At 57.8% G+C, this 26,824-nt stretch overlaps 1 protein-coding gene across 8 annotated transcripts in view; it reads right to left on the bottom strand.

Annotated features, from left to right (window-relative positions):
• Positions 1–26,824, bottom strand: part of HIVEP3 (HIVEP zinc finger 3) — a 487,717-nt gene that overhangs the window by 105,764 nt on the left and 355,129 nt on the right. The window contains exon 1 of one of the 8 annotated variants that reach the window (XM_089300865.1): positions 25,146–25,918. The exons of the other annotated variants lie outside the window; for them this stretch is intronic. The gene's annotated coding sequence lies outside the window, so the exon portion shown is untranslated. Of the gene's footprint in view, positions 1–25,145; positions 25,919–26,824 lie in introns of those variants that run through there. 8 annotated transcript variants of the gene reach the window in all.

Below are 26,824 nucleotides of genomic sequence, written 5' to 3'. Positions count from 1 at the left end.
TCCAATCTAGCTCCCTGCTAATGCACCTGTGAAAGTGGCAGAAGCTGGCCCAGGTGCTTGGGCCTCTGCACCCACATGGAACACCTGGATGAAGCTCCAGGCTCCTGGCTTTGGCCTGGCCCAGCCCCAGCCGTTGTGGCTATTTGGGGAGTGAATCAAAGGATGGAAGATCTCTTTCTCTCTCTGTAACTATTTCAAATAAATAATAAATCTTTTTTTTAAAAGAAGGAGGGTGTAAGCACATGTATGAAATTTTTTAACTTTAAGAGCTCATATAATTTTAAATCAATGAATTTGAAAACTGAAAACTTTCTAGAGCATTATAAATTGGAAAACAGAAGGAAAAGGAGAAAAATATAATAGATCAATGATCAGAAGAAGAAACAAAGTGCTGTGGAAAATGGAATTCTTAATAAGTACAGAAAGGATGGGTTACTTAAATGAAAGTGCTAGGACAGTTGACTGCTATCTCCTCAGTCAACGGATTCGAAGGAGGAGCACTGTTCTGGCCACAAGGAGCTCAGTGCTGAACAAAACTGAAAAGGTCCTTGCGCTGTGGAGCTGGGCGTCTAGCAGGGGAGACGGATGAGAGACAGCAGGTCGGGGCAGGTGCTTGGAGTAGCAGTTAAGACGCCACTTGGGACACCTGCATCCCCCATCAGAGTGCCAGGGTTTAAGTCCCAACTCCCCTCCTGATTCCAGCTTCCTGCTAATGTGTACCCTGGGAGCAAAAGAAATGGCACGAGTAGTTGGGTCTGTGCTATCTACATGGGCGACCTGGGTTGAGTTCCTGACTCCTGGCTCCTGGTAAAATAAATGGTATGGCTGGAGCTGGTGTTGTGGCACAGCTGGTTAAGCCTCTGCCTGCGATCCCAGCATCCCATATGGGTGCCGGTTCGAGACCCTGCTGCTCCACTTCCAATCTGGCTGCCTGCTAATGCACCTGGGAAAGCCACAGAGGATGGTGCAAGCGCTTTGGCCCCTGCACCCACGTGGGAGACCATCTGGGGAATGAACCAGCAGATGGAAGACTTCTCTCTCTCCCTCTCTCTCTCTATAACTCTGCCTTTAAAAAAATGCCTGAACTGGACCATAGTGCTCTTAAAGGAAAAGTTTAACAAATCTGACTACATAAGAATATTAAGCACTAGAGATAATAAAAGGCCCCACCAATAGTTAAAAAGGAAAATGGCAGACTGGTTAAAACTATTTGCAACATATTAAAAGGGGCCGATAATCATAACAGGTGATAAGCACCTGCAGAACAATAAAAAGTGACAATATAGTCAACAAAATGCAGAGAGAAACTGAAGAGCCGGTTATTTAAGGGGTGGAAATGTCTGCGGGGTTGGTGCTGAGATGCTGCAGGCTAAGCTGCTGCTCGCAGTGCCGGCTTCCCACATTGAGCGTTTGGGTTCCATGAACCCTGACTGCTCTGCTTCCCAGCCAGCTCCCTGCTAATGCACTTAGGAAGGCAGCAGAGGACGGTCACGTGGGAGATCAGGATGGAGCTCCTGGCTTCAGGCTTCAGCCTGGCCCAGCACTGGCTGTTGCGGGCATTTGCAGGGTGAATCAGCAGTTGGAACATCTCTCTCTCTCCCTCACTCTCATGCGCGCTCTCTCTCTCTCTCTCTCACACACACACACACAGCCTTTCAAATGAATAAGTAAGTCTTTCAAAAATGCCTAATAAGGGCATACAAAGTTGCTGGTTTCATTAACAATTAAAGGATTTATGTTAAAAGTCAGTATCCCCTTTCCCTAGTTGGTCAGCAAGGAAGAAAATGATCCCCACGCTCAAGTGCAGGAGAGGAGTGGCCAAGGCCACTCTCCAGCCTCTGCTGGCAGGGTGCAGGTTGGTGGAATCTTTTAACCAAAGAGAACTGACCTGGCAGGTTTTTTTAAAAGATTTATTTATGTGACAATCAGAGCAACAGTGAGAGAAAGGGACACACACACACACACACAGAGAGAGAGAGAGAGAAAGAGAGAGAGAGAGAGATCTTCCATCCATTGTTTCATTCCTCAAATGCCTGCTACAGATTGGAGCCAGGAGCCCGGAATTCCATCTGGGTCTTCCACATGGATGGCAAAGACCCAGGTCCTTGGGCCATCTCCTGCTGCTTTCCCAGGCACATTAGCAGGGAGCTGGATTCGAAGCAGAGAAGCTGGGACTCTAACTAGCACTCTAATATGAGAGGCCAGCATTGCAAGCAGCTAACCCACTGTGCCGCAACACAAGCCCTGACCCAGCAACTTTGCAAGCACATACACACATCATCATACACAATGGATGTGTATGGATGACCAAAGCAGTATTTTTTTTATTTTTAAAAACATTTTTGTTTATTTATTTGAGGCAGAGTTATAGACAGAGAGAGGGAAAGACAGAGAAAGGTCTTCCATCTGCTGGTTCACTCCCCAAATAGCTACAATGGCCGGAGCTGGGCCAATCCAAAGCCAGGAGCCAGGAGCTTCTTCTGGGTTTTCCCAGGTGGCTGCAGGGACCCCAGCACTTGGGCCACCTTTCATTTCTTTCCAGGCCATAAGTGGAGCTGGATTGGAAGAGGAACAACTGGGACACAAACTGGCACCCATATGGGATGCCTGCGCCACAGGTAGAGGCTTAGCTTGCTACACCACAGCGCCAGCCCCACTGTTTTTATTTATTTATTTTTAAATATTTATTTGAAAGGAAGAGACAGAGAGGGAAATAAACAGAGACAGATATTCTGTCTGCTGGTTCACTCCCCAGATGCCTGCACTGGGCTGGTCCAGGCCAAAGCCAGAACCCCGGAACTCCATGTGGGTCTCCCACAGGGGTGCAGGGGCCCAAGCACTTGGGTCATCTTCTGCTGCTTTCCCAGGCCAAAGCAGAGAGCTGAATCGGAAGTGGAGCAGCCGGGACTCAAACTGGGATGCCAGCATCGCAGGCTGTGGCTTTACCGGCTGCACCACAACAGCACCCCCAAGTATCACTTTCATCATTTATAACCGATATCAACGTCTGCAGACAGAAAGCACAATGCTGGTTGTCTGGAGCTGGGACAGGGAGTGGTGAGCCCTGGCTGAAGATGCGGGGCTCCCCTTGACAAGGTGAAAGGGCTGCAGAGATGACAATGGCCATGGCGATGGGCGCACAAGCTTATGAATGTGTACAGAACTGTACACATCAATATGGTGAAGATGATACAAGAGGGTTTCCTGCTGGTGCCACGGCTCACTAGGCTAATTCTCTGCCTGCGGCCCTGGCACCCTGGGTTCTTGTCCAGTCGGGGCGCCAGATTCTGTCCTGGTTGCTCCTCTTCCAGTCCAGCTCTCTGCTGTGGCCTGGGAGTACAGTGGAGGATGGCCCAAGTGCTTGGGCCCTGCACCTGCATGGGAGACCAGGAGGAAGCACCTGGCTCCTGGGTTGTGATTGGCGCAGTGCGCTGCTGCGGTGTGCCAGCCTTAGCGGCCATTTTGGGGGTGAACCAATGGAAGGAAGACTTTTCTCTCTGTGTGTCTCTCTCACTGTCTAACTCTGCCTGTCAAAAAAAAAAAAAAAAAAAAAAAAAAAAAAAAAAAGAGGGTTTCCCTTTTAGAAAATGCTTGAACGGGGAAGGGCCACAAGGTGGGCAGGCAGGACCCCGGGCCAAGATCCCCAAGGTGGAGGGAGGCCTGTGGCTCGCTGCTGCCCTCCCCAGGAGGAAAAGTACGGCAGCACAGCCCTCCTGGCAGGTGGAATGTGCCTCCCTCGTGCCCTGGGCCCTGGGGCTGGCATCCATGCAGCTGATGGAGGGTTAAAGAGCCCATAGGCCTGGCAGGTGCCGGCCTTGCCGCATCACGGCCCAGCTGCTCTCCAAGAGCTGGTGAGGAGGTAGGGGCTTGGGGCTGAGATCCCAGAGAAGGTGGGGGAAGGCCAGGGCCCACGTCCTGCCTCTCCACTTGGCCACGACCCAGAGAGCTGAGTCTGATCAGCTGGGGGCAGGGCACTGCAGGACGAATCCTTCTGTTTTCATTTTTAGTTCTGCTACTGTGGTCTGTGAATCAATAAGAAACACGAGGGCCCAAGTCCCAGGAATACCCAAGGCAGAATTGCTTAGAATAATCCCAGAGGATCACACCAGGACCCTAGCCATTGAAAGAGAAAACAGGAAGTAGCATGGGACAGTACCGAGTCAGCCCTGATATCAGCAGAAGGACCTGGGTCCAGATTCTGCTTTCATCTCTGAATGGCTGTGTGACGTCAGCTGAATTACCTAACCTCTCTGAGCCCCACTTTCCCCATGAGTCAGAAGTGCAGAGCTTCACCGCTCCCTGGATCTGCCGGGTGGATCAGATGAGACAAAGTGGGCGTAAGCTCAGCAGCGAGACAGCACACGGGAGGCACTCAGTGAAGGCTTGAGCCCTTCAGTAACCGTGTGAGACCACCTGTGTCCCCCTCCCTCCCACCCCATCAGTCTCTTCTGACTGGTGTTCTGGGGCTGGGGTCAGCCCTGGGAAGCCCTGAGGTCAGGCTTTGGGCTGGTCCTTCCCCTGGGAGTGCCCCATGGCTGCTCCGTTCTTCCCACTGAGAACCGTACCAGGTGTCCAGCCGCCCAGGGCTGTTTGGAGCTGTCCCGGTCCTGGGCACGCTCGCCAGACAACAGGCCTCTCAGCTCACATGGCGGCTGACTCACGGATCAGGGAGGTGTCCCCGACCAGGATACGGAGCCTCGAGAGGCGAGGGCGCTTGGGGCTTTTGACGCAGACGAGACAGGCTTTGCAAATCCCTCGGAAGCCTCCCAGGACAGGCAGGGGTTTAAAAATAGCAGACGGTGCCACATTTCCGTTTGTGCTGGGGATAGAGAGGGAGGAACTACACTAGCAAAGTGACGGATCTCGTTTGGTGACAGCCAGGGATGCCCTGCCCTGGCTCTAGCCTGGGACCGGGCAGAAGAAGCTGTGCTGATTTTCAGGCAGCGGAAGGGACAGGAGGTGCTGGTGGAGCCGGGGCTACCAGGTGTGAGTCTAGGGGGACAGCAGAGGGGCAGGGTGGCAGCAGGTGACAGCTGAGTGGTTGTGCTTTAAGCAACAGGTGCTGAGGGCTCCCCACGCTCAGACAAGGAGCTGGGGGGGCACTTCCTGCCATCCAGGTCACACCTCACGGTGGTCCTCTCCCACCCCAAGTCCCCTGGAACTGGGCACCCGCCATAGGGCGAGCAGGAGAGACACCTTCTCCCCTTGCTGAGTACGGCAGAAAGCCCAGCTATGTACAGCATGCGGACCTCGGCTGGCCCCGGGGAGGCTCCAGGATGCAGGCAAGGAGGCCTGATCTTGTCGCAGGAGTTTGCAGATAGTGGGAGACAGGAAAGCAAGCCAGTGATTGCTGCCCCTGTCCTCCCAAGGACCCCCAAGCACCAGCTGCTACTCCCCCCACCCCACACACAAGAAGTCTCACACCTGCCCCCAGCTTGTAGAGGCTGAAGCCGGGGGCGTGGAAGGAACGCAGCACTAGCCGAACATCCACCAGGTGTCAACACTGTCCCTACCCCATCTTGGTGCCAGGCGCCACCACCCCCGCCTGCTGGCTGAGACATGCGGGCAGCCTGGGGTGGCAGGAGGAGAGGCCAAGGCTCTGGCATCACGTAACACTGGATGCCCCGGCCTGGTGACTGTGTGGCCTTGGCCCTGTGGTCGAATCCCTGGGAGTCCCAGCTTCGCCACTCTACAACGGGAGCAATGGCGTACACGTGGCGTCAGATCAGCTGCCCCGACAATGCGTCCTTCTCCCTCGGCTCCTTTGGTTATTTCTACCCTTTGAGCCTCGCTTATATTTCATGGTCATTTTGTTTTCTCAGACAAGGAGATACCAGAGGTCTCAACCAGATTCCGGCAACTGATTCACGGAGGGACACAAACAAGCAAATGAAGCCCCAACTCTGGAAGACTTCAGAGCTGGGAATCTTAGCCAGGGGCCCACAGGGCAGGGGGAGTAACATCTGCCCCCCCACCCTGCCCAGGAGACCACAAAAGGGAGGTGGGGGGTGGAGAGTCGCCTTCCGCGCCCACAACAGCCGCCCCTGGCTGAGAGGGGAAGTTGGGAGACCCAGAGCCCCCCACCCCGGGAGGACCTCGGCAAGCTTCTGGTCTTTGATTCCAACCGGCCCCCTCTCCCACGCCACGCCGCCCCCACCAGTTCAAAGCGTGGGAGCACAGAAGAGGCCACGGAGCAGGAAACAGTTTCCACAGCACCCGCCTCCTGCTCTTCCTCTTTCTGGACTTTGTCACCGAGCGGGCACCTTTTTTCCACAGACAGTTTCCATTGCATCAGTCACTGCCATGGTCGCCGCCCTGTATGCAGGTCGGGGTTTCGAACCAGTGAAGCGGAGCGGGCAGGTGGGGCCTGACACCACACCCAGGAGGTGAGAGGAGCCCGTCCCCAGGGTCCTGCCTTCAGAGCTGTCCCACGGCTGCCAGGGCCCCTCCATCCAAGAGCATTTAAGAGGCTGAGCTCCAGGTTCTAGTTCTGCCTGTCCCAGCTTCCTGGCTGTGCAGCCCTTGGCAGGCTATTTGCCCAGCATCTCTGGACCTCCGTGCACTGATGTGCAAAGTGAGACTAATAGCAGCACTAACGTGGCTGGACCCGGGGGAGGACTCGACCCTGTAATCCACACACAGTACTTACATGTGTGCCTGGCCCAGAGCCTCAACACACATCCAACACAGGGACTGAGACTTCTTCCACCAGCCTGGCTCCAAGCCCAGGGCCTGTCCCCCACCCAGAACAGTACCCAGCAGTGGTGGCCTATCCATGTAGCCACAGGCTGTCCCTGGCACCCAGCACCTGAACAGAGTCTAGACTTGGGTACCCCTCCAGGAAGACACCAGGCCACCTCTGGCATCAACACTGTGTGTCTCTCTCTGGTGGGGATGTTTCCATTTCACCATGGCCAGAGCAACCCACGTCAGCAAGGCCAACTCCTCCAGGAAGCCATCCATGGCTCGATGCTCTTTGGTCAGCAAGGCGCTCTCATTAATGCACACCTGGCCTCTCTACTGTGGTATCTCCCCTCGCTACCCCATGTGCATGGAGTGTAACATGAGCAGACGCTTGACGGCTTCCAGCCCTACCGCAACTACTCCAAGGACAACATTGGGATGGGAGCGGCCATCTTGGTGTGGCTCGCAGAGCCTTGACCAGCACTGATGGGAGCGCTGCGAGGGAACAGACACAGAGCTCTCTCCACTGACTTCCCCTGGGCGAAGGGGAAAATATTTGTGGGCGAGGATGAGTCAGGGGCTTGACGGCACCCACACCCTCCTCCCGCTGACTGGGGTGTTGGCTTGGGGAGCCAGGTCCCCAGGGGCTCACAGCCCCACCCTAGCCTGGGCTCCACTGCTGAGCCCACACCCGGGGCCCCAGGACACCTGGCCAGGGTCGCCCTGCAGATCTCAGCCCAGAGCTGGAAGTGACCGGAGGCGGCCCTGGCCCACCTTCCACTCCGCCTCCTCTCCGCCATCCAGGTCAACAGGCGCTCGGGGAACGGACTCCCTGAGTCTCATGAACCTATCTGCCCTACCACCTCCTCCGCTGTCTTGGCCCAAGGTTCAGCAGCTCCTGCTCCTCCCTACGCGACCCCGCCTCTCCCCTGGGCCGAGCGCCATGGGCCTGGAGGACATTTCTGTATCCCAGCTGATTCAGCCACGGCACCCCTCAGCCCCACCTAATACTTGACGAGCACCACCCGGCGCCCTGCGCAGGTACAGGAGGGTCCTTCTCCTGTGGTCCTGACCCCCCACCCCCAGCCGCTCTCTGCTGGGACGCGACCTCTGTCTGTCCAGTGCTTCAACGTGGCAGCAAAGGTGTGCTGTGTGCAGAGTGTGCTGCGCTGTGCCTGGTGCGCAGTGGGCCCTCGGTGAATGAGTGACAGTGAAGCATGGCCTGCCTTCCTGGCTGGTGACCTCACTTTACAGGCCCAAGCAATGGGTGCATTTGCTAAGCTGTCAGGTGCACCGTCCGTGCAGACCAAAGAGTTTTTCCAGGGTTTTTTCCCTGTGTCTGCACTGCAGGTCCTGGAGCCCAAAGTGTTTGGAGTCAGCAGAGCCGGTGCCTGCCTTTGTGCGGGCTGCGTGGCCTGGGAACCTGCGAGGCAGCCGAGGCGAGGCTCTGGGGCAGATCCAGAGGAAGGGAAGGAGTGTGCAGGGTGTGCCCGCTCCAGCCGCTCTGCTCCGAGACCTCCCATGTGGCTGCGTCCGCCCCAGGCCGTGCCCACCTTCCCACTGGCTTTTCTATCCACACCCACAGCTCCCTGCCTGTGTCTCCACCTACAGCTACTCTCACTGGGTCAGGACTTGGGAGGCAGACTGGCGGGGCCTGGGGGCTGCCCTGCGACTCAGGACCAGTGAGGGTTCCCCCGGGGCCACCCCGTCCTCCTCTTCAAACCAGACTCGTGGATGAGCCCATCCTTCAGGCCCCCTCCTGGTCTAACTCCCTGCCAAAGGTTGATGTCTGTATCCGCCGGAACAACCCTTCTCAATGAGAGAAAGAAAAACACAAAGAGCTAGCCACGCGTCCTTCCTCCCAAAGCCGGGACTATAAATCAGACCCCTTTAGGTCCTTGGAAGAATGTCCCCAGACAGTGGCGATTTCTGAGTTCCTGTGAACCAGGGGGGTCGGACACACACACCCCTCCCTCTGGGTTTTGACTTTTAACAGCTGGGTGAGAGGGGCCTCTCCAACTCCCACATTCCAGACGCGGAGCTTAAGATGCCGGCAGGCAGCATTGTGGCACAGTGAGCTAAGCTGCCACCTGCGACGCCGGCTTCCCACAGGAACGCAGGTTCAAATCCCGGCGCTCCGCTTCCGATCCAGCTTCCTGTTAATGTGCCTGGGAAGGCAGAGGGTGATGGCTCAAAATCTTGGGCCCCTGCCATCCACATCAGAGACCCAGATGGAGTTACAGGCTCCTGGCTTCAGCCTAGCCCAGCCCTGGCCATTGCGGCTATTTGGGGAGTGAGCCAGTGGAAGAAAGATCTCTCTCTCCCTTTCAAATAAATAAGTAAATCTTGAAAAAAAAAAAAAAAAAAAAAAAGAGGGAGAAGCTGGAGGGCTTGGCCAGGCGGAGAGCCCTTTACTGCCCAAGACTCTGCCTCCTTCCGTCACCACAGCCTTAGAGTCCCACCCCAAGGAACAGGGTCTCTGTGCCGCAAGATGGGGCAAAGCCTTGCTGCCCTGGCCTCCCATGCCCTGCAGGCTGCACGGCTCCTTCTGTGAGGTTCCTCTGACCACCAGCGAGAGAGACAGATCCTGTGTTCCAAACTAGACTGTAAGCTCCCACACAGGGGCCCTAGGGTAGAAACTCCACATGCCCACAGGCAGTGCACGACCTACACAACCGTTCATGACCCACGGCTTCTGGCTGTACTCTACACAGTGTTTATCACCGCTGGCGTGAAGTAACCAATTACATAATGACTTGTTCCCACCTAACAGAATGTAACTTCCCAGGGGAGGACCGGACCCTGGCCCAAGATGCAGCCCAGCCTTTAGCAGAACCCCAACAGGCAACAGGCACTCAGTGAACACAGGTTGCGTCATTGCACGCAGGCAGCCATTCGCTCGTGCGTTGAACTGAAGATGCGAAGGCTCGCCTGGCCCCGCACGTGTCCTCGAGCGAGCTGTTTCCACTCTCTGCACTCAGTCTCCTCATCTGTGAAATGGAGCGTGTGCGGACTTTCCGTGCCATATTTGCATGACCCTCCTGCAATCTGGCATCCTGGGTGGCCCCCGTGCCTCCCCCGTGACCGACCCTGCTTTTCTAGGTTCTGCCCTGGCCCAGGCACAAAGGAAGTGCTCATTTAAAACCAGGAGAGAGGGGCTTCCAGGCCTGTTGGGGAGAGGAGGGCTTATTACTCCCCCGGTATCTCTGAGGGAGAAAAATAAACCCCTAGGACCCCTGGGACGGCAAGTGCTGGCCTTGGTTACCTGCGGCTTACGGAGGAGGAGAGAGGGAGGGGCTTGTCCAAGATCACAGCCAGTCAGTCACCAGGCGCCAAGCAAGGCCCAAACCCCAGGTGTCCCAGGCTCCAGGCTAGACTCGTTCAGCCTGCAGAGCCAAATGTGGCTCCCACCGGTGCATGACCAAGTGGTCTCAACAGGCAGTGGCACGCATGAGACATTGGAGGAAGGAGAAGTGACTTGGATGGGACAGGACGGGGGCCTCAGAGAGCCGGGGGTGGGGAGGCTCTCAGGATGCTGGGGGGTAGCGTTCCTGGCTGGAGAGGCAGAGTCCACACAGGGGGCCTGCAGGGAACCCTGCCCCGGCTCTGAGCCATGGTCACCTCCCTGCTCGCTGAGCACACTGGACACCGGCACCTGTGCCAGAGAGGGAGGCGTGAAGCAAAACCCAGACCCACTTTCCTCGGAGGAAGGCCCCTCCCCATTCCCAGCCCAGTGTCCCTGCCCACTGTGCCACCCCCCCCCCCAAGACTTTGGCAAGGCAGCTGGGACAGGTGACCACCACATGTAACGGCTTCAACAACACGAATGTTGCATCTGAGGGTCCCGAGGTCACGTGTCCGAACTGGGTCTCGCTGGACAGAAAGCACGTGTCCCCAGGGCCTCGCTCCTTTCCCGGGGCTCCAGGGGAGAACCTGTTTCCTTCCCCTTGCCAGCTTCTAGGGGCTGTGCTCAGCCTGTGGCTCAGGGCCCCCGCCAAGCCATGAGTGGCCTGTGCACTCTTGCCACACTGCCTCCCCCGACCCTGGCTCTCTGGCCCCTCGGCCACGATGAAGTTCTGGTGGCCACTGTGGGCCTGGGGAATCATCTGTTTGCATCCTGTGTTCCATTTGCTGCCTTTGTAGCTTCACACAGCCACAGGATCCAGGAATGGGTGGCACTCCTATGTGGAAGAGGGCGATTATTCTGCCGCCACTGTGCAAGCAACACGTCTCCCCCAAATACAGCTTCAGGAGGAGTGTGGCCCCGAATGGCAGAAAGGCAGGCAGGCTGGGTGGCTGGGGCAGGCAGGGAGGGGGCAGATACCCCCCCGCCACTGGTGGGGCAGCTCCCCCCCTTGGTCCCCATTACCCCTGTTAGACCTCATCATGTTTCCACACGGACCCGGGTGCAGGCAGTTTCCACAGTGACTGCTGGAGCAGAGCTGGAAATAACCCCGTGGAAATGCAAAACGTCCCCGCTCGCTCGCTCCCCCCACTCCGCTCTCCTGGCCACACACAGCAGCGGGGGCTCAGCGGGGTCTAAGCAGGAGGTTCCAGGGCTCGCTGAGGACTCAGGAGTGCTTGGCCTGCAGCCTGGCTCCAGGTGGGGAACACAGGGGCAGGATTTGCCCCCCGGGGACCTGCCTGTGGGGCTGGCTGAGTGCCCTCCATTGGCACCGCCTGTGAGTCTGTCTCCTCCTCCTCCTTGCTCCAGCCCCTAAGCTGCATGCCACCACAGGGTCTCACAGCCCCCCCCCCCCCCCCCCCCCGCAGACCCTGGGATCCGTGGGACACTGTTTCTTGGGCCAGGTCCCATGATGCTCCCACGTCTTGGGCCTCTGGGATGTGGCTGGGTCCCGGCTGGATGGTGCCCAGGGGCCAGAAGCCCATCCTGGAAGCCCAGCAGGTGCCCAGCCTTGCTCCTGCTCCTCGTGTGTCCTGCCCACCTGCCCCACCTTCCTGTCCACCCCAGAAGCTCGGCTCAAGCCCTTTCCCCGACAGTACAAGCTTTTGCTCACTGCAGTGTCTGAACAAGCAGTGGAACTGTGTGGACTCCCCCCGCCCCCACCAGATGTCCAGGCCTCGCCATCCACACTGTCACTCACATGGCCTCATGCCCCTATGGCCGAGGGAAGCCTATGCCATGACAGTCCTCCGTCCAAAGAAAACACAGGTTCAAGTGCCCCCTATGGCCCAGGCTCCAGGCACCGGCCTCTTGCATCATCACCTCACTCTATTGTCAACCCGCTTTAGAGAGAAGCAACTGAGATGCAGAGGAGGGAAACACAGCCCCGGAGCTCACAGCCAGCACGTGGCAGAATCCAGACAGGCAGCCAGGCAGCCGCCGTGTCCTACCTTGGGGCCTGGGGGAGGAGACATGCAGACATCAATGCCAAGAGGAAAGTGCACGGTTTCCAAGTCGCCCCCAGAAACCCTGGGCAGCTCGAGAAGTCTGCACCTTCAACTGTTCGGATACACTGGGAACTTGCTGTTAAGATTTGATTTGGGTTTAAAAGGAAGGATGGGGGGCCCCGTTATTTAAAGTTTGGAGATCAGACTGCAGCTGACCCCATTGTCGTCCCCGCGATAAGCCCAAAGCTTGGACACGGAAGTGACATGCCAAAGGTGGGGCCTCTGCCACTGAAGCTGGGGGCCGCCTCGTCCCCTGCCCACTCTCACACTTCCGCTGGAAGCACCAATGCTCCAAGTCTCCGTGTCCTTGTCTGGACAGCAGCAGGGACACCTGTGTCCATGAGCTTGAGACGGCGCAGATAGGCTCGGCACCAGTCTCAGATAAGGGTTCTGGGCCCCCAAGCTGCCACAAGGGGGAGATGGGAAGTACTCTAAATTTAGCATCAAAAGCCTCAAGTAGAGTCCTGGCTCTGATGCGCGCTGCTTTGTGGCCTGGCGCCCGTACCTGACTTTCTGACTCTGGGAGAGACTAAGGCCTTCTGTCAGGGGTTGGGGTGGGGGCACAGGAACCCTCTGGGGTGCAGAATCCTGGGCTCCCTGCGGTCCCTGTGCCTGACTGTCCAGCCAGGGGGACGGGCCCCACATTCCTTCCTCCCCACCCACGAGTCTATCGCGGTCGCCTGCCAACCACACTTGCAGAGATCCCTGTGGATAGGGCTCAGCAGGTGTCTGCCTGGTAGCTGAAGAGCCTGGAACATCTGCTGAGCTGCATATGGCTGCTGGGAGACACGGCTGGAGGAGATAGGTAATTTTCCCCAAATACATCTCCTGTGAAGTCCAGATGGCGGGGTAGGGTGGACCAGGTTGGGGCTTCCAGGACTGGGAGGGAGAGGCAAGGATGGCCCCATTCTCTTCCCCTTAGGTGGGGAGAGGCCTGGCTGGAGGGTGGCACCCAGGGGCTCAGGGTCAAGATGCAAGGGAGGGAGCCCCTGGGGAGGGAGTCCCCTGGGGCTCAGTTCCAGTCCTGCTCTCTCCTCATGAAGACAGGAAAGAAAGAACTGGAAATATGCTCATTAAGTCTGCATCTGGCACCCCGTTTGGCAGGGTTGCCAAAATTCTGTAAAACTAGAATTAAATTAGCAAATTGGAAGGAAAGCAGTTTTAAGCAGGCATGGTGGAATTCATCGGGGCCAGGTGGAAGCCGGGGGGGGGGGGAGTCGGGAAAGCCCCCGGGTGGGGAAGCCTGGCCAGAATGGCAAGGGGAGAGGCACAGATGGGTGAGCAGAGGTGACCTGGAGGACCAAGCTCTACCCTCGGGGCGGGGAGGTGCTGGAGAGGGCGCCTTGCCCCACCCAGGACCGTGGCCCTTCACAAGGGGGCCAAAGAGGCAGGGCTCAGTGGGTAGCTGGGGGCGGGGTGAGACAGGGTGGGTTGTCCAGATTGGTGGCCCCTGAGGGCAGGCACTGGGATGGTGAGCTGGCATCAGAGTGGCTGACACTGCTGTCATCACCCTGGCATGCTTACAGAGCTCAGCAACCAGGAAAATCCCAGGGAGAGACACGGCGGGGCCAGGGTGGTGCGAGCTCCATGGAGGAAGGAGGGAGAAGCTGGACGCACTCAGGAGGCACTAACCAAGTGCCCAGCACTACGCCAGATGCTGTCAAACACGACCGTCTCAGTCTTCACAGTGACCCTGGACGACCCAGCTTGGTCTTCTCCCTTCGCATCTTCAGGCTTTCAAAAAATTGTTTTACTGAAGACACAGAAGTATTGAAAGTACACAGTGGCCAAGCCCCTTTCTCCCTCGCAAATCCACTCTGCAAGTGAAACGGCTAGTCCCTGCTCACCGTGTCTGTCCCCAGGCTCTTTCCAGGGGGCACAGAAACCCATCGGCACGGCACAAGCACTGTCAATGGTTTAACCTTCCCATGCAAAGAAGGGGTTGTACTAAGCGCACCTCACAGATCCGTTCCCGTAGGAAAGAGCACTTGGTGATACTTTCCCGTGTCAGAGCCCAGGGGCTCACAGGCCTTCCTCACGGCCACGAGGTATCCATGGCACACACGCTGCAGGCATCGCCACTGCTGGCCACTGAGGTCACCCCAGTTCCCGTCTACTGCAAGCAATGCGGCAAGGGGGTGTGCTTGTGCATATCAGTCATGCACAGAGGTTTTCCTACGGCTGAGATTCGCTGGCTCGGCACAGGTCTGTGTGCCCTGCTACTTGACCTGAGAGCCAATGTGGGCGCCCCAGCCCCTTGCCTCTGGACAGCACAAGCTCTTCGTCGCTTCTGATCTTACACTTTGCCGCCCGCAGAGAAAACCCTCTCGTTTTCATCTAGAAGCCTTGTGTTTCAGCAGCCAGGGCCACCGGACGTTCATGGACCGGTTTCTCCCACTGTTTATACCTTCTGCACGCTTTTGAAAACTTGGCTAACTTCTTAGTTGGTGGATGGACTTCTCATAAACAATGATGATTGCCAGGGAACGTTCTACGTGCCAGGCACCGTCCTAGGCTCCCCTGCAAACTTGGCGGCAGCAGGAGCCCTTGTCGGCAGCCAAGCCAGGGAGGCCCAGAGACTCCGCATCGCTTGTCTGAGGTCGCACAGCCAGTGAGGCTAGACCAGAGCCTCAGGGACCAGCTGAACAACCGCTTCACCCTCCAACAAGCAGTTGCCCCCACTGGTCTGCTCAGCCCCTGTCGCCCAAGCCACAGAGAGAGAATGCCCCCTACACGGTCCCTTCCTGTCCTTGATTTGCCGAGTCTTTAAGGAAAAGTGGTTCCCATCAGATGCCAGGCGAGGAATCGCTAGTTCAGTCCTGATGACAGGAGAGGCAGCCATGAAGTGACATAGCTGGGGCGGGGTGCTTGGGGGCAAGGCCGGAGGAGTGAGGGGCAGGGGTTACACAGGGTCGCAAGGGCCAGGGAGAGGGAGGCCATGGTGGGGCCCCAACCCAGGAAGGCAGTAAGGAGCAGGCCAGGCAGTTTACAGGGCTCTGCGCTGAGCAATGGGAGGAGCCAAAGGTGGCGACCAGCAAGTGTGGTGAGGATTCCTGCCCTTCTACGAACAAACCCCTCTGTCATTTTAAAAAATGTGTTTATTTATTTAAAAGGTAGAGTGATCGAAAGAAAGGGAGAGACACACAGAGAGGTATATCTTCTATCCACTGTTTCACTCCCCAATGCCCTCAACAGCCAGGGCTAGGCTAGGTGGAAGCCAGGATTTGGGAATTCCTTCCGGGTCTCCCACAGGGCTGCAGGGGCCATCATCTGCTGCCTCTCAAATGCATAGGCAGAAGCTGGATTGGAAGCAGAGGAGCTGGGACTCGAACCAGGCACTCTGATAGGCGATGCTGGTGTCACAAGTGGTAGCTTAGGCCTCTGTGCCCCAATAGCTGCCCCTTGGGTGGCACTTTTAAATGAGATTCTTTTTCAGCTTCTGAAACACCAGTGTCACAGGTAGGTTTCTGGGCTGCAGACCCACAGCTGGTCTACCACAGGAGCCTGGCACCCTTGTCTCAACAGACACACAAACACAGTCTCTCTGCCTCCTGTGAGCATCATGTGCGCATGCGTGTGTGTGCGGGGCGGGGGGGGGGGGTCATTAGCATGCCACTTGCCATTTCTCTGCTGTAGAAAGAAGAATTGAAATGAACAAAACCGGGCAAATGGGAAAAGCTGCCAGGCAGAAACAAGTTGTAGAGTCACTGTGCCTTCACTTCGTTTTCTTCTGCTTTGACCTCAGATAACTTCATTGTGCACTATAACCCTTCTTTGTGGAACTCTCCTCTAACTCTTTTATTTACATGCACACGGATGTGTATAGATACATACGTGTGTTTTAAATACGTTCTTTGACCAACACCAGAAAGCTGCTCACAAAACCCACTCCTACGTACGCACCCTCATTCTCAATATCCATGCACACTTCTGTACAGCTTTCCAATGTACTTTTTTTTTGAACAATTTTTTTTATTTTTTATATATTTATTTTTTGACAGGCAGAGTGGACAGTAAGAGAGAGACAGAGAGAAAGGTCTTCCTTTGCCATTGGTTCACCCTCCAATGGCCACTGCGGCCCGCGCACCGCGCTGATCCGAAGGCAGGAGCCAGGTGCTTCTCCTGGTCTCCCAGGGGGTGCAGGGCCCAAGCACTTGGGCCATCCTCCACTGCTCTCCCGGGCCACAGCAGAGAGCTGGCCTGGAAGAGGGGCAACCGGGACAGAATCCGGCGCCCCGACCGGGACTAGAACCTGGTGTGCCAGCGCCGCAAGGCAGAGGATTAGCCTAGTGAGCCGCGGTGCCGGCCCTCCAATGTATTTTTGCATCGAAGCTCTGAGAAGTCCTGTGGCGTAAGGTCTTTAACTGATCCCAAATATACTCGGTTACAGGACTGTCACTTTCTCAGTAACACACCTTTACCGCCCCTGGCACATGTCGTTATTCCACAAGATCAGAACCTGCTTGAAGGACACCCTGCCCTTGGCAACACGAAAAGCTAGCTTCTAACAGGCCCGGGCTGCGGGTTTCCTGCCCACCCAAGTCTCCTGGATCTCCTGCATTTCAGGAAGTCGCCAAAGGCCCGCGCGCCGGGGACAAGGACGTGTGGAGTGGCCACAAGCTCCCAGAAACCATCAGGTGACCAGGTCACCATATGGGCTGAGCTGCGTTTCCCCCAGTTGCAGGGCGAGCCTGGACGAGTCGCGGCGCTGGGCTCAGTGGTTTTCAGCCAAGGGATCCCCAGAGACTCCCCTAAGCCAAGGCACTAGTTTTCTGAACGGGGAGTCTGGCACCAGCTGCAGAATCCCTGGGCCCCTTGTGTCTTTCCTGCGTTCAGGGAGACATCCTCTCTGCACAAGCGGACCAGGTTCCCAGTTCTCGGGCTCTGTCCTCACCCCTCGCTCCTCCTCCTTCCCATCCACGACGAGCCCTAGGGTCACAGGGTAGAGCTCGGCCAATGAAACAAAGCTTCCAGCTCTCTGTTGGACCATCGAGTTAACATGAGTTGGGAGAACTTTCACCGAATGTAAAATGTATACAGGGGAAGACTTCAACAAGTTCATGGAGAAATGAAATCACAAGTCCAAGCTTATGTTGGTGCAGTTCAAGGTCATGCACTTGCGGGGAGCAGCAGGCGCAGGGGTTCAATCACCCTGTGACCCATTACGTCTTCTCTAGGTAACCCCAAGCTGGTAGGAGCATATGTAGATGTGTTTACCTGTTTGTGCACGAAGTATTCATTGTAGACTAATTTCAGGCATACAGAAAAGTAGCAGTGACCCAACAGAGTCCCTGAAGACCCTCTACTCTGCCATCGGACCCGACAAGGCATATCAGTGAAAAACAAGAAACCGCTCTCGCTCATCGCTCAGAACGGAACCACAGACCCCACCGGTGCCTCACCGGCTTTTCCTCCGCTGTCTGTCCTCCGTTCCGGGATCCCATGGAGAAGCCCAGCCAGCGCTCAGCCATCATTTCTCCTTAGTCTGTGGCTTTCGTGTTGTTTCCCGGAGAGAGGCGTCACCCCGTGTGGCAGGCCGGGGGGTGCGTTGGCCGCCGTTGGGGGGCCCCAGCTGCCCCACAGGGAGCAGGTGTGCACTGTGTAGTGAGTCTGGCTCTGAAGGCCTGCACTGCCCCTGGCTTGCGGTGGGGTCCTGGGTCTGTCATCCCCAGGCACAGCTCGCAGAGTCCTCCCGCCCCCTGGAGCCAATGCCTCCTGCCCGATTGGGGGGTTGACTGAGACGGGCACGTGTGGGCTTACAGCCCTACCGGTCCCAGCTCACTGCTACTACTCTTCCCGCGACAGTGGTCAAGAAGTAGACTTAGCGACCTGTTTGCGAGGCAGGGCAGCCCAGAGCCGTCTCGCTGACCTGACTGCTTCTGTTTCCATGGACCTCCGTGGTCCCCACAAAGAAAGAACGTCAATCCAGATCCACATCCCTTCAAGGCCGTGCTCACGTGCCACCTCCTCCGGGATGCCTTCCCAGACCATCTTACATAAAAGAGCCCCAGACCTCCACCTCCCTGGCATTCTCTAAATCGCGCCCCCCCCGCCCCACTTCCACCCTGCTTCCTTCCCCTCCAGGGAAGCCCCTTTGACACAGGTCACCTTCCACGCTCCTCTGTTCCTGGTCTACCTCCCTGCGCTGGTTTGGAAGCTCCACGAGAACACTGGTTGTCATGTCTCAGTCACTGTGGCTCCCAGGACCTACCACTGTGCCTGACACCCCGTGAGTGCCTGGCAGACAGTGTCTGGTGGATGAACGGCTGGATGGTCAGCTCCACTCTGCAACCTCTGGCCTCTATCCTGGAAGTCTGAAAACAGCCCTTCACACGCAAGCACCCTGCTGAATTCAAATAAGAGCCATCTATCTGGGAGACCGGGAGCCCAGAGCCTTCTGGGTCTTCTTTAAGGGGAAAAAAAAGGGTAATGCCTTTCTTTTAATTTAATTTAGTGCCGCTAATGTCCCTTCCCCAGCCTCCTCTCCCAAGAGCGGCTCTGCCAATTAGAAACCACAGTCTCTTCCTTGCCCAGAGCCCGTCTGCTGGCCTGGCCACACAATCGATTGCAGTGGAACCCAGGCCAGGAAGAGCTGGTGAAATCCCCACTCAGCACCTGCACATCAGAGGCCCACAGACTTCTCAGAGCAGCAGAGACCCAGGGGATCCCAGAGGCCGGGCTGCAGAGGAAGACACTGAGGTTCAGAAAGGGGAGGAGCTGGCAGATGCCACACGGGGGCTTGGTCGCAGGTCCAGGAACAGAAGTCACGACCCCCGGCTCTGCCTCCAGGCCCCATTCGCCACACCGGCAGGTCCCCTGCACGCATGTGCCTCCTCTGCCGAACACCAATCTGCCTGCCTGCCTGTACCTGCCCATTCCTGGTGATTTGAACCCGGGGCAGCAATGGCTTGCATTGATTCTCCAAAGGCAGCAATCTGCAAGCGAGCAGAGCTGCACACCAGACAGAAAGGAAACGGGAGGAGCACTGGCTGCGAGCCAGGGACTTTAGCTCTCGGCTCAGCTAACCCTCACGGTGTCCTGCGACGGAGGTGTTAGAACCACATTTTATAAGAGAGGAAGAGGAAACACAGACACGTGTGGCCAATCGCACAGCGAGCGGCGGAGTCAGCACGAGCCGAGTTCCGGCTAGCAACGGAGGTCTGTTCTCTCTGCCCAACCACAGCATCTAGAAACCTAGACAGCTCTCCAGAAAGGGCTGGATCCCTAAAACAGCTGAATGTTCCTCTGGTGAAGTGGCCAGAATGAGCCCATTCTACAGATGAGGAAGCTGAGAGCTGGAGAGGACATGCAACTGGCCTGAGGCCGTGTGCGCATGGGTGGCTGGATCTGTCAGACTCTGGGCTGCTGGAGAACACAGCCCCCCTCCCAGCGCTTAGCCCAGAGCCGAGCCCAGGGAAGGGCTCCATGCACTGTGAAATATGTGAATGAACGACAGCGAGACAAGACGCTCCACCTCCTGGGACTCCCACAAAGCAGGTGTTTACCTCCCAGCTGCCCACACATCATCCTCAAGAGTGGGAGACCGGGGGGCACCAGCCTGAACTCAACACGGGCCTCCAAGCATCACATCTCTCTCCGAGCCCGCTGGGCTGTCCATGTGGGCAGGGATGGTCCTGGTCCCCCGTCAGCCCTCAGCCCCACCTCCCCCCGCCCACAGCTAGAGCTGTGCAGTAGGAAGATGGTGGCGCTGGGAATCCTGTGGCCCAAGGGACGTTTATGACAAGGAATATACCCTCTTTCCGGAGGCTGGCATTGGGGGCAAATCTGCCCACTAGATAGATCCTGTTGGTGGCAGTCAATTCACAAATATAACAGTTTTTATCACTACCATTCATTCTTCACCATAACAACGGAAGCAGCTTCGTTCTTACTGTCCCAGGCATGGGTATGGAATAACATATCTGACCGTACTCCATACGGTCTCCCTGAAGGTCAGTGAGAGCACTCCCGCTGGCAGGAGAGGACACTGAGGCTTTGCCAAGCTACCAGTCTTTGGAGACACACACACAGATCTGCGGAATTCCACAGCTCCCGTGCCCACGGGGCAGCTGCTGCTGGCCCAGGGCAAGCCACGGCTCAGGACAGACAGCAAGGCCCGCCTGACTTCCTGGTACCACCAGGTGGGCTGCTCATTCCCAGGTGGAACGTCTAGCACCTGGACACTCTTTCCTGTGCTCAGAGCCTAAATCACACATAAACTCTTCTGTCAACCCCTCGGGCAACAGCCACAGCCTCCCAGGGCTCACAACTGCTGCTCACAGGAGACCATTTTTCTTGTATCTCTCACCCTCTTCTGGAAGGTTCCAACGTGTTTCTTAAGACATTCCTCTGGGCCGGCGCTGCGGCTCAATAGGCTAATCCTCCGCCTTGCGGTGCCAGCACACCAGGTTCTAGTCCCAGTCGGGGCGCCGGATTCTGTCCCAGTTGCCCCTCTTCTAGGCCAGCTCTCTGCTATGGCCTGGGAGTGCAGTGGAGGATGGCCCAAGAACTTGGGCCCTGCACCCCATGGGAGACCAGGATAAGCACCTGGCTCCTGGCTTCGGATCAGTGAGGTGTGCTGGCCGCGGCGGCCATTGGAGGGTGAACCAACAGCAAAGGAAGACCTTTCTCTCTGTCTCTCTCTCTCACTGTCCACTCTGCCTGTCAAAAAATAAAAATAAAAAAATAAAAAAGACATTCCTCTGTCGCTTTACAAAGAAAATCAGACTCAGAATCCCTGAGAGTTCTAGGATTCTCCACAAAGCGGTAGTAATTGTGAGCACCCGCAGATGGGGTGCAGGAATTGTCTTTGTCCATCACAGCGATCTTTCCCGAGCAGTGCGACACCAGACATGCCTGGAGTCTCCTTGGAGCACAGCGCTGAGTCCCACAATGGCCAAGCTGGAGCCCAGCATCCTGGGTTTGAGCCCTAGCTCTGCCCTTTGTTAGCTGTGCAACCTTGGGCAAACCAACTCAACACAACAGCTATTAAAAGCCTACTGCTATGTGCCCAGAGCCCCAGGCTGGGAAGACCGGGGAGACAGAAGAAGACAAAAAAGTTACAACCATACTTAGCTGTGAGTCTCCCGTCTGTAACCTGGGAGGTGACAGTTACTAGCTGCCTGCCTATTCCACGCCTGGCCCTTGGCATGCAGGTTCTCACTGCACCCTACCAAGAGCCTTAGGCAGTCATGGTCCTGAGGACCCAACGACGGTGGTGGGGCTATGGTGTGAGTGTGTGCCCCCCTAGGGTCCAAGTGTTGGATGCTTGGTTCTTGGTGTGGCTATGTTGAGGTAGTGGGACCTTTAAGAGGTGGAGCCTAATGGAAGGTGCTTAGGTCACTGGAGGCACTGCCCTTGGACGGGATTTAGGAGGTTCTGGTGGTCCATCCCCAGGTTCTCATGGCTACCTGTCTTGGGATGCAGTCTCTCGCTCCCACTCACACTCCTGCCACTGGGATGTCATTTACGAGAACGCACATGAGGGGGCCCTGCCCAGGGCCATCACTGGGCTCGCTGAACTTCCAGCCTCTACAGCTGTGAGCTCAGCAGGCCCCCGCTGGCTGACAACGTTGCCCGGCCTCAGGTACTTCGTTGTCATAGCAGAAAATAGATGCTCGAAGCAGCTCAGCAGCTGAGGAAGCCGGGGTCGGGATGGTGAGGTGGCCTGGGTGAGCCTGCAGCAGCGTGTGACAGCGTCCGCCCTCCCCCCACCACTTGGCAGACGAGCCCACAGAGTGAAGGGGATAATAGGGGAGAGTGCTTTGCCGCTGATCAAGAATCACACAGATGCATGACATCATGGTTATTAATAATGAAAGCAGCACAACGAATTCCCGGTCTTTCCAGATGGACCACCTGGACTGTCTTGAGCCTCCTGTGAACGGAGCATTGAACTGCTTAATGGCAGAGCGCGGGGGCCCTAGGAGCACAACCCTCTCTTTACTCACAGGGGTGGGGTAGACAGGATGGGGAGGGCAGCATACAGCAAGTAAAGTGCAGCATGCAGCAAGTTTGGACTTACTGGTTGAACCAGGACGATGGTCAGGCCCCAGGTCCAACACCAGCAGGTGCCCCTCCAACGAGCGGCAAGGGAATTGGCACACACTCAAGTGTGGCCTCTTCACTGTCCCTTAGTCCAGCTCATTGCTGCTGCAGGGCCTTTGCACCTGCTCTTCTGCCTGGCGTGTTCCTTTTCTGAAGCTTCCCAGAGTGATCACTTTCTGGTGATTCAGCTCTCAGGATAAGAGACCTCCCTGGGTCCCTGGCGTAGCCTCCCCATTCCTCTGTGCCCTTCTTCAAGGCCTTGTTTGAGCTTCTCCATAATGAGCATCACTAATTAGCTGTGTCTTGTCCGTTGGTATTCATATGTCCCTTCCCACTGGAATGCAAAAGCCCTAGGACACTGCCTGAGCCCAGCAGGTACTCCGCAAGCTGCTCAGTGGAGCCCCCTGTGCTGACCTGGGTGGCAGCCATCCTGCAGCCAGCAGCCTCTCCTTCCCTGACGGCTTCCTAAACCTGTCCTTGGAGCCAGGCGTCCTGCACGGTGCAGGGGGCCATGCCTTCACAACGCGCTGACAACTGACTAAAGCAGCCCAGTAGCAGCTGGAGCTGCAGCTGTCCCATCATGTGCAGCCAAACAACAGTGGACCAGTATCAGCAAACATGGCAGCAGGTGGAAGGGACTGGGAGACACCGAGGGAATGAAGCATTGGATTGGCCATTTGAGGGTCGCCCACGTGCCCAGTACTCACTTTGGGAAGTTAGTGCTCTGGGGACCTGGGGACAGGGGCACATGCCCATTGCCATGAGTGCTTCTTGTCTGCAGCCTAGCACACAGGAGGTATGTGTGTGTGTGCCAGTGTAGGAGCAGCAGCGTGTGAACAAGTTTATAGGATCGAGTGTATAAGCTCGTGCAGGATGGATTAATGTATGTGTAGGAATGGATGGGTGCAGGAGTTTGTGCAGGAGCAGGCGTGTGTGTGTGTGTGAATGTATAGGATTGAGTGTGTGAGCCTGCATGAAAGTTTGCAGGAGTTGCAGTGTGCATGTGTGGAAGCAGATGTGTGTGTAGGGATGTGTGTGTGCACGTATGTGTGAATGGGTGCATAGAGTTAAGTGTGCTGGCCCGTGTGACAGTGTGAAGGAGCAAGTGTGTGATTTGCACATAGAAGTGGGTGGCTTAGTGTTTAGGAGTACACACGTGTGTGTATGATGGCTGTGGTACCATTACTGAGCTCTTCGCCGGGGAGTTACACATGTGATTAGACTGCGTGCTGAAGTTTCAGGAACAAATGACACACAGTAGGCATACAACCACCACTTCATTCATTCAGGAATCCATCATTAAGTCTGCTTTTCAAATACACCTGCAGGGAAGCCACTGAAGCAGCCATGCTGGCTCTAGGGGAGAACGCTCAGCCCCTGGGTGTAACTCAAGGAGCCGGGAGCACTGGATGTGGAGTCTGGGTTCTGCTCCTTATTGTGCCACTTAGCACCGGCTGGTCTTGGGCCACCGCTTAGCTGTGTGACCTGCTCTGGCCTTCTGCTTTCCCTCCACTGAAAGAAGGCGACCAGAAGTTGGTTATCAGAGCCTGGCTGCCACCATGCAGCGCCGCATGGTGACTCTCTGGGTAACCCCTGAAGCACCGTTTCCTGTGTGACTTCACAAGGGCCCCAGAGCTCACCAGACAGGCGCTGGGTTTCATAAAGGTAAACAGGATCCTTCATTGCAGGACTTCTCAGAGCCTTTAACCTGCCAGCATGGATTGGCCAACAGGGAAATACATGAGCCTGCAGAATTTGCCAGACTTTGTTGAACAGGGAAACCCTCACTGTGGGGCAGCTTTGAGGAAGCTGCTAGCAGTCCCATGGGACACTCTTTAATGCCGTTTTGGGGTGGGTGTGTGTGTGTGTGTGTGTGTGTGAGTGGGGGGGGGTGCATGGGAAGATAATGGAACCAAAATGGTGTTCTAAGTCACACAACGGAGCCATGAGAACTACCAGCCCCGAAAGCATCCATACTGCAGGAACTGGCACCTGCGCGAGGTGTTGACATTTACAAAATCGGATCTCAATTCTCCCCAACAGCAGCCCTTGAGGACACCCCGCCTGAACCAGATTAAGGAGTCTGCCTAGAGCCACTAAGCGATGGACCCAAAACTTGGCTCTGTCAGTTCCCCCACGTCCTTGATCAAACAGTCAACAAACACAGTATGTCTGTAAGGGCAAACAATTGTGGCCACTGCGCAGAGACCCCTGGAGGATGCCCAGGCTGTTGCCACCTGCACCTGATTGGCAGTCATCACCACTCCTGCAGGGAGCCGGAGCACCTGCGCTGCTTTAGAAGGGGAGGGTTGGGGAGGGTGATCCCAGATAAGCCCAAGGAAGCCTCCAGAGACACCCAGGCTGGGAGGCCAGCTGCCACACCCTCGGGGCGATGGCAGGGACGGCCCCCCTGAGGCTGTGCCCTCAGGGCCAGGTGCCTCCCTGCAGGGGGAAGGGGGTGGGAGAGCGAGAGCAATGCCCTTCGAACTCTGTGCGCCCAGGCTCCTGTGGCAGGTCGCGGCTGATGGTCGGAGACTGCCTTGGCCTCCGGTGTGGGGGGAAGAGTAGCTGGGGCTGCAGAATCCCCCTGTGGTTCCTACCCCGAGTGTGGGTCCCACGGGGAGAGAGCGAGAGGCGAGAGACAGGATCCTGTGAGGTTCTGCGCTGGAGACGAATGGGGTAGTGCCCGGCGGGAGTGTGCGAGAGAAGTGTGTGAACGCGGGAACGCCTGTGTCACCCTACGGTGGTGACAGAAGTAGTGCCAGGGAAGCGCTAACGGAGAGGGTGTGCACCGGGCAATCCCAGCCTTCAGAGGGGCCCGGGCCCAGGCACCCAGGGTCCCGGGAGTTGGCACCGACGCGCTCCTGCACACGCGCCCGCGCCCAGCCCTCTCCACCAGCCCGGCTCCCGCCAGTCCCTCGGCCGCTCGCGCGCTCCGCGGTGCCCGGCTCCAGGGCTGCCAGGCCGCGGCAGGGCGCGGCGCGAGGGCGCTCCCTGCTTACCTGCGGGCGGCCGCCGCTCCGCCGCTCCGCTGCTCCGGGCAGGGCTGCGCCTCGCCGGGCTGCGCCGGGCTCGGCTGCGCCGCGCTGGACTGGGCTGCACTGGGCTGCGCGCCCGGCCTCCGCGCGGCAGCGCCCGCGCGCTCGGCTCCGCCCGGCTCGGCTCCGCCCGGCGGTGCCCCGGGCGCTTGCTGGCGGCCCACGCGGCGCGGGGTGGGCGCGGGGCGGGCGCCGGCGGCGGGCGCGGCTCCGGGCCGCCCCGCGGCCGCTTGGAAGCTCCTTATTTGGGCAGTGATGTCAGGGGAAGTCGCAGGGGCCGGACCACCCACTTCTTTCCATTCACTCCCCGGAGTTTCCTGTCGCCGAGCCTGGGGACCCCGCCGCCCGCCCGGGGAGCCGCTCCGGCCCTCTCGGCCTCGCTGCTCCCGGCCTAGCTTCCCGCTGCCCTGGGATGCCCCGGCGGCCGGGGTCACGGTGGGGCCGGGGCGCGGCCGGCGACTGCGGGGGGAGGGTCCCTGGGTCTGGGGAATCCCGGCTCCAGGCGGCCGCGGGCAGGGTCTGCGCGGCGGCCTCCGCGGTGACAGGCCGTGTCACTCCGGGCGCCGCCCCGGCTCCCGCGCTGTCATTTCCTCCCGGGCCCTCCGGGGAGGGCAGTCAGGGAAGCCCCGGTCGCCGCCGCCGGTGCCCTGCCGCGCGGCGCCACGCCTGGGCCTCACCAGGGCCCAGCTGGCGTCCATCTCCGTCCCCCAAGTGCTCGCTCCCAGCCGCCGCCGCCTTCCTCCCAGGTGCCAGCCCCGCTCCGGGAAGCCCGCTCCTCCCCAGGCGGGAATCCGCTTTAATGAGCGCTGGGCGGGGCGGGCCTGCCCGGGCCTCCCCGGTTCCGGCCTGGGCTGGGCTGGGGGGCACCCCGGGACTTCCCGAGGTCCTGACAGCCAGAGGCCACGGGATCCCAGGACTTTGGGCCTGAGCCACTGTGGTCCACGCACGTGAGCCAGGCTGGTGCCCTCTTCAGAGACAGCAACCCGAGGCACAGCCACGGCTGCTCACTGAACCAGGGCTGAACCTAGGTTTGGCTGTTTCGAGCCTGGCCTGTCTGTCCTGGAGGTCATGGAGCTGGGAGGGGGGTGCTAAAACTGGGACTGGAGTGAGATCTCTGTGCCTTCATCCAGCCTCACCCTCCCTCCACTGCCACTGCAAACAGGCCCCTCCTACACTGCCAGCTCTAGAGGGCCCTTGTCAAGTCCCAGCTTCCTAAGGGGTGCCACGCTCCTGGGGGCTGGGGGTTACAGGGAGCAAAGGCAGGTGTGACTGCAGCTGGGCACAGGCCTGCATCCCACTGACCAGTTGCCAAGCCTCCCCGCTGTTCCATGGGTCAGCCACACCCCTCTCCTCCAATGTACACCAGCTCCCAGGGCCCAATCCCGGCTCTCATGGGGTGATCCTCCCTCTGACGAATTCCCAAAGGGAAGGCCACACACTCCCTGGGCTGGCAGGGCCCTGTCAAGGCCTGTGCACCAGCTGCATTTCCTGCAGCCCACTATGTGCTCTGCCCAGCTACGCCCTGCGCACGCGCACCACCCCCAACTCACACACCTGTCTCCGCTCCTTGGGCCTTGGAGTCTTTCACAGGCTTCATGTGAGATGTCCCCTCCGCCCTCCTGCTGCCCTTCATACAGGTCCTC

The sequence above is a fragment of the Oryctolagus cuniculus genome, chromosome 7, assembly GCF_051225735.1.
Source record: "Oryctolagus cuniculus isolate XC-2025 breed Fujian yellow rabbit chromosome 7, ASM5122573v1, whole genome shotgun sequence".
Lineage (NCBI taxonomy): Eukaryota > Metazoa > Chordata > Mammalia > Lagomorpha > Leporidae > Oryctolagus > Oryctolagus cuniculus.
The sequence above is the reverse complement of the archived record's forward strand: the minus strand, read 5'-3'. Positions and strand labels throughout refer to the sequence as shown.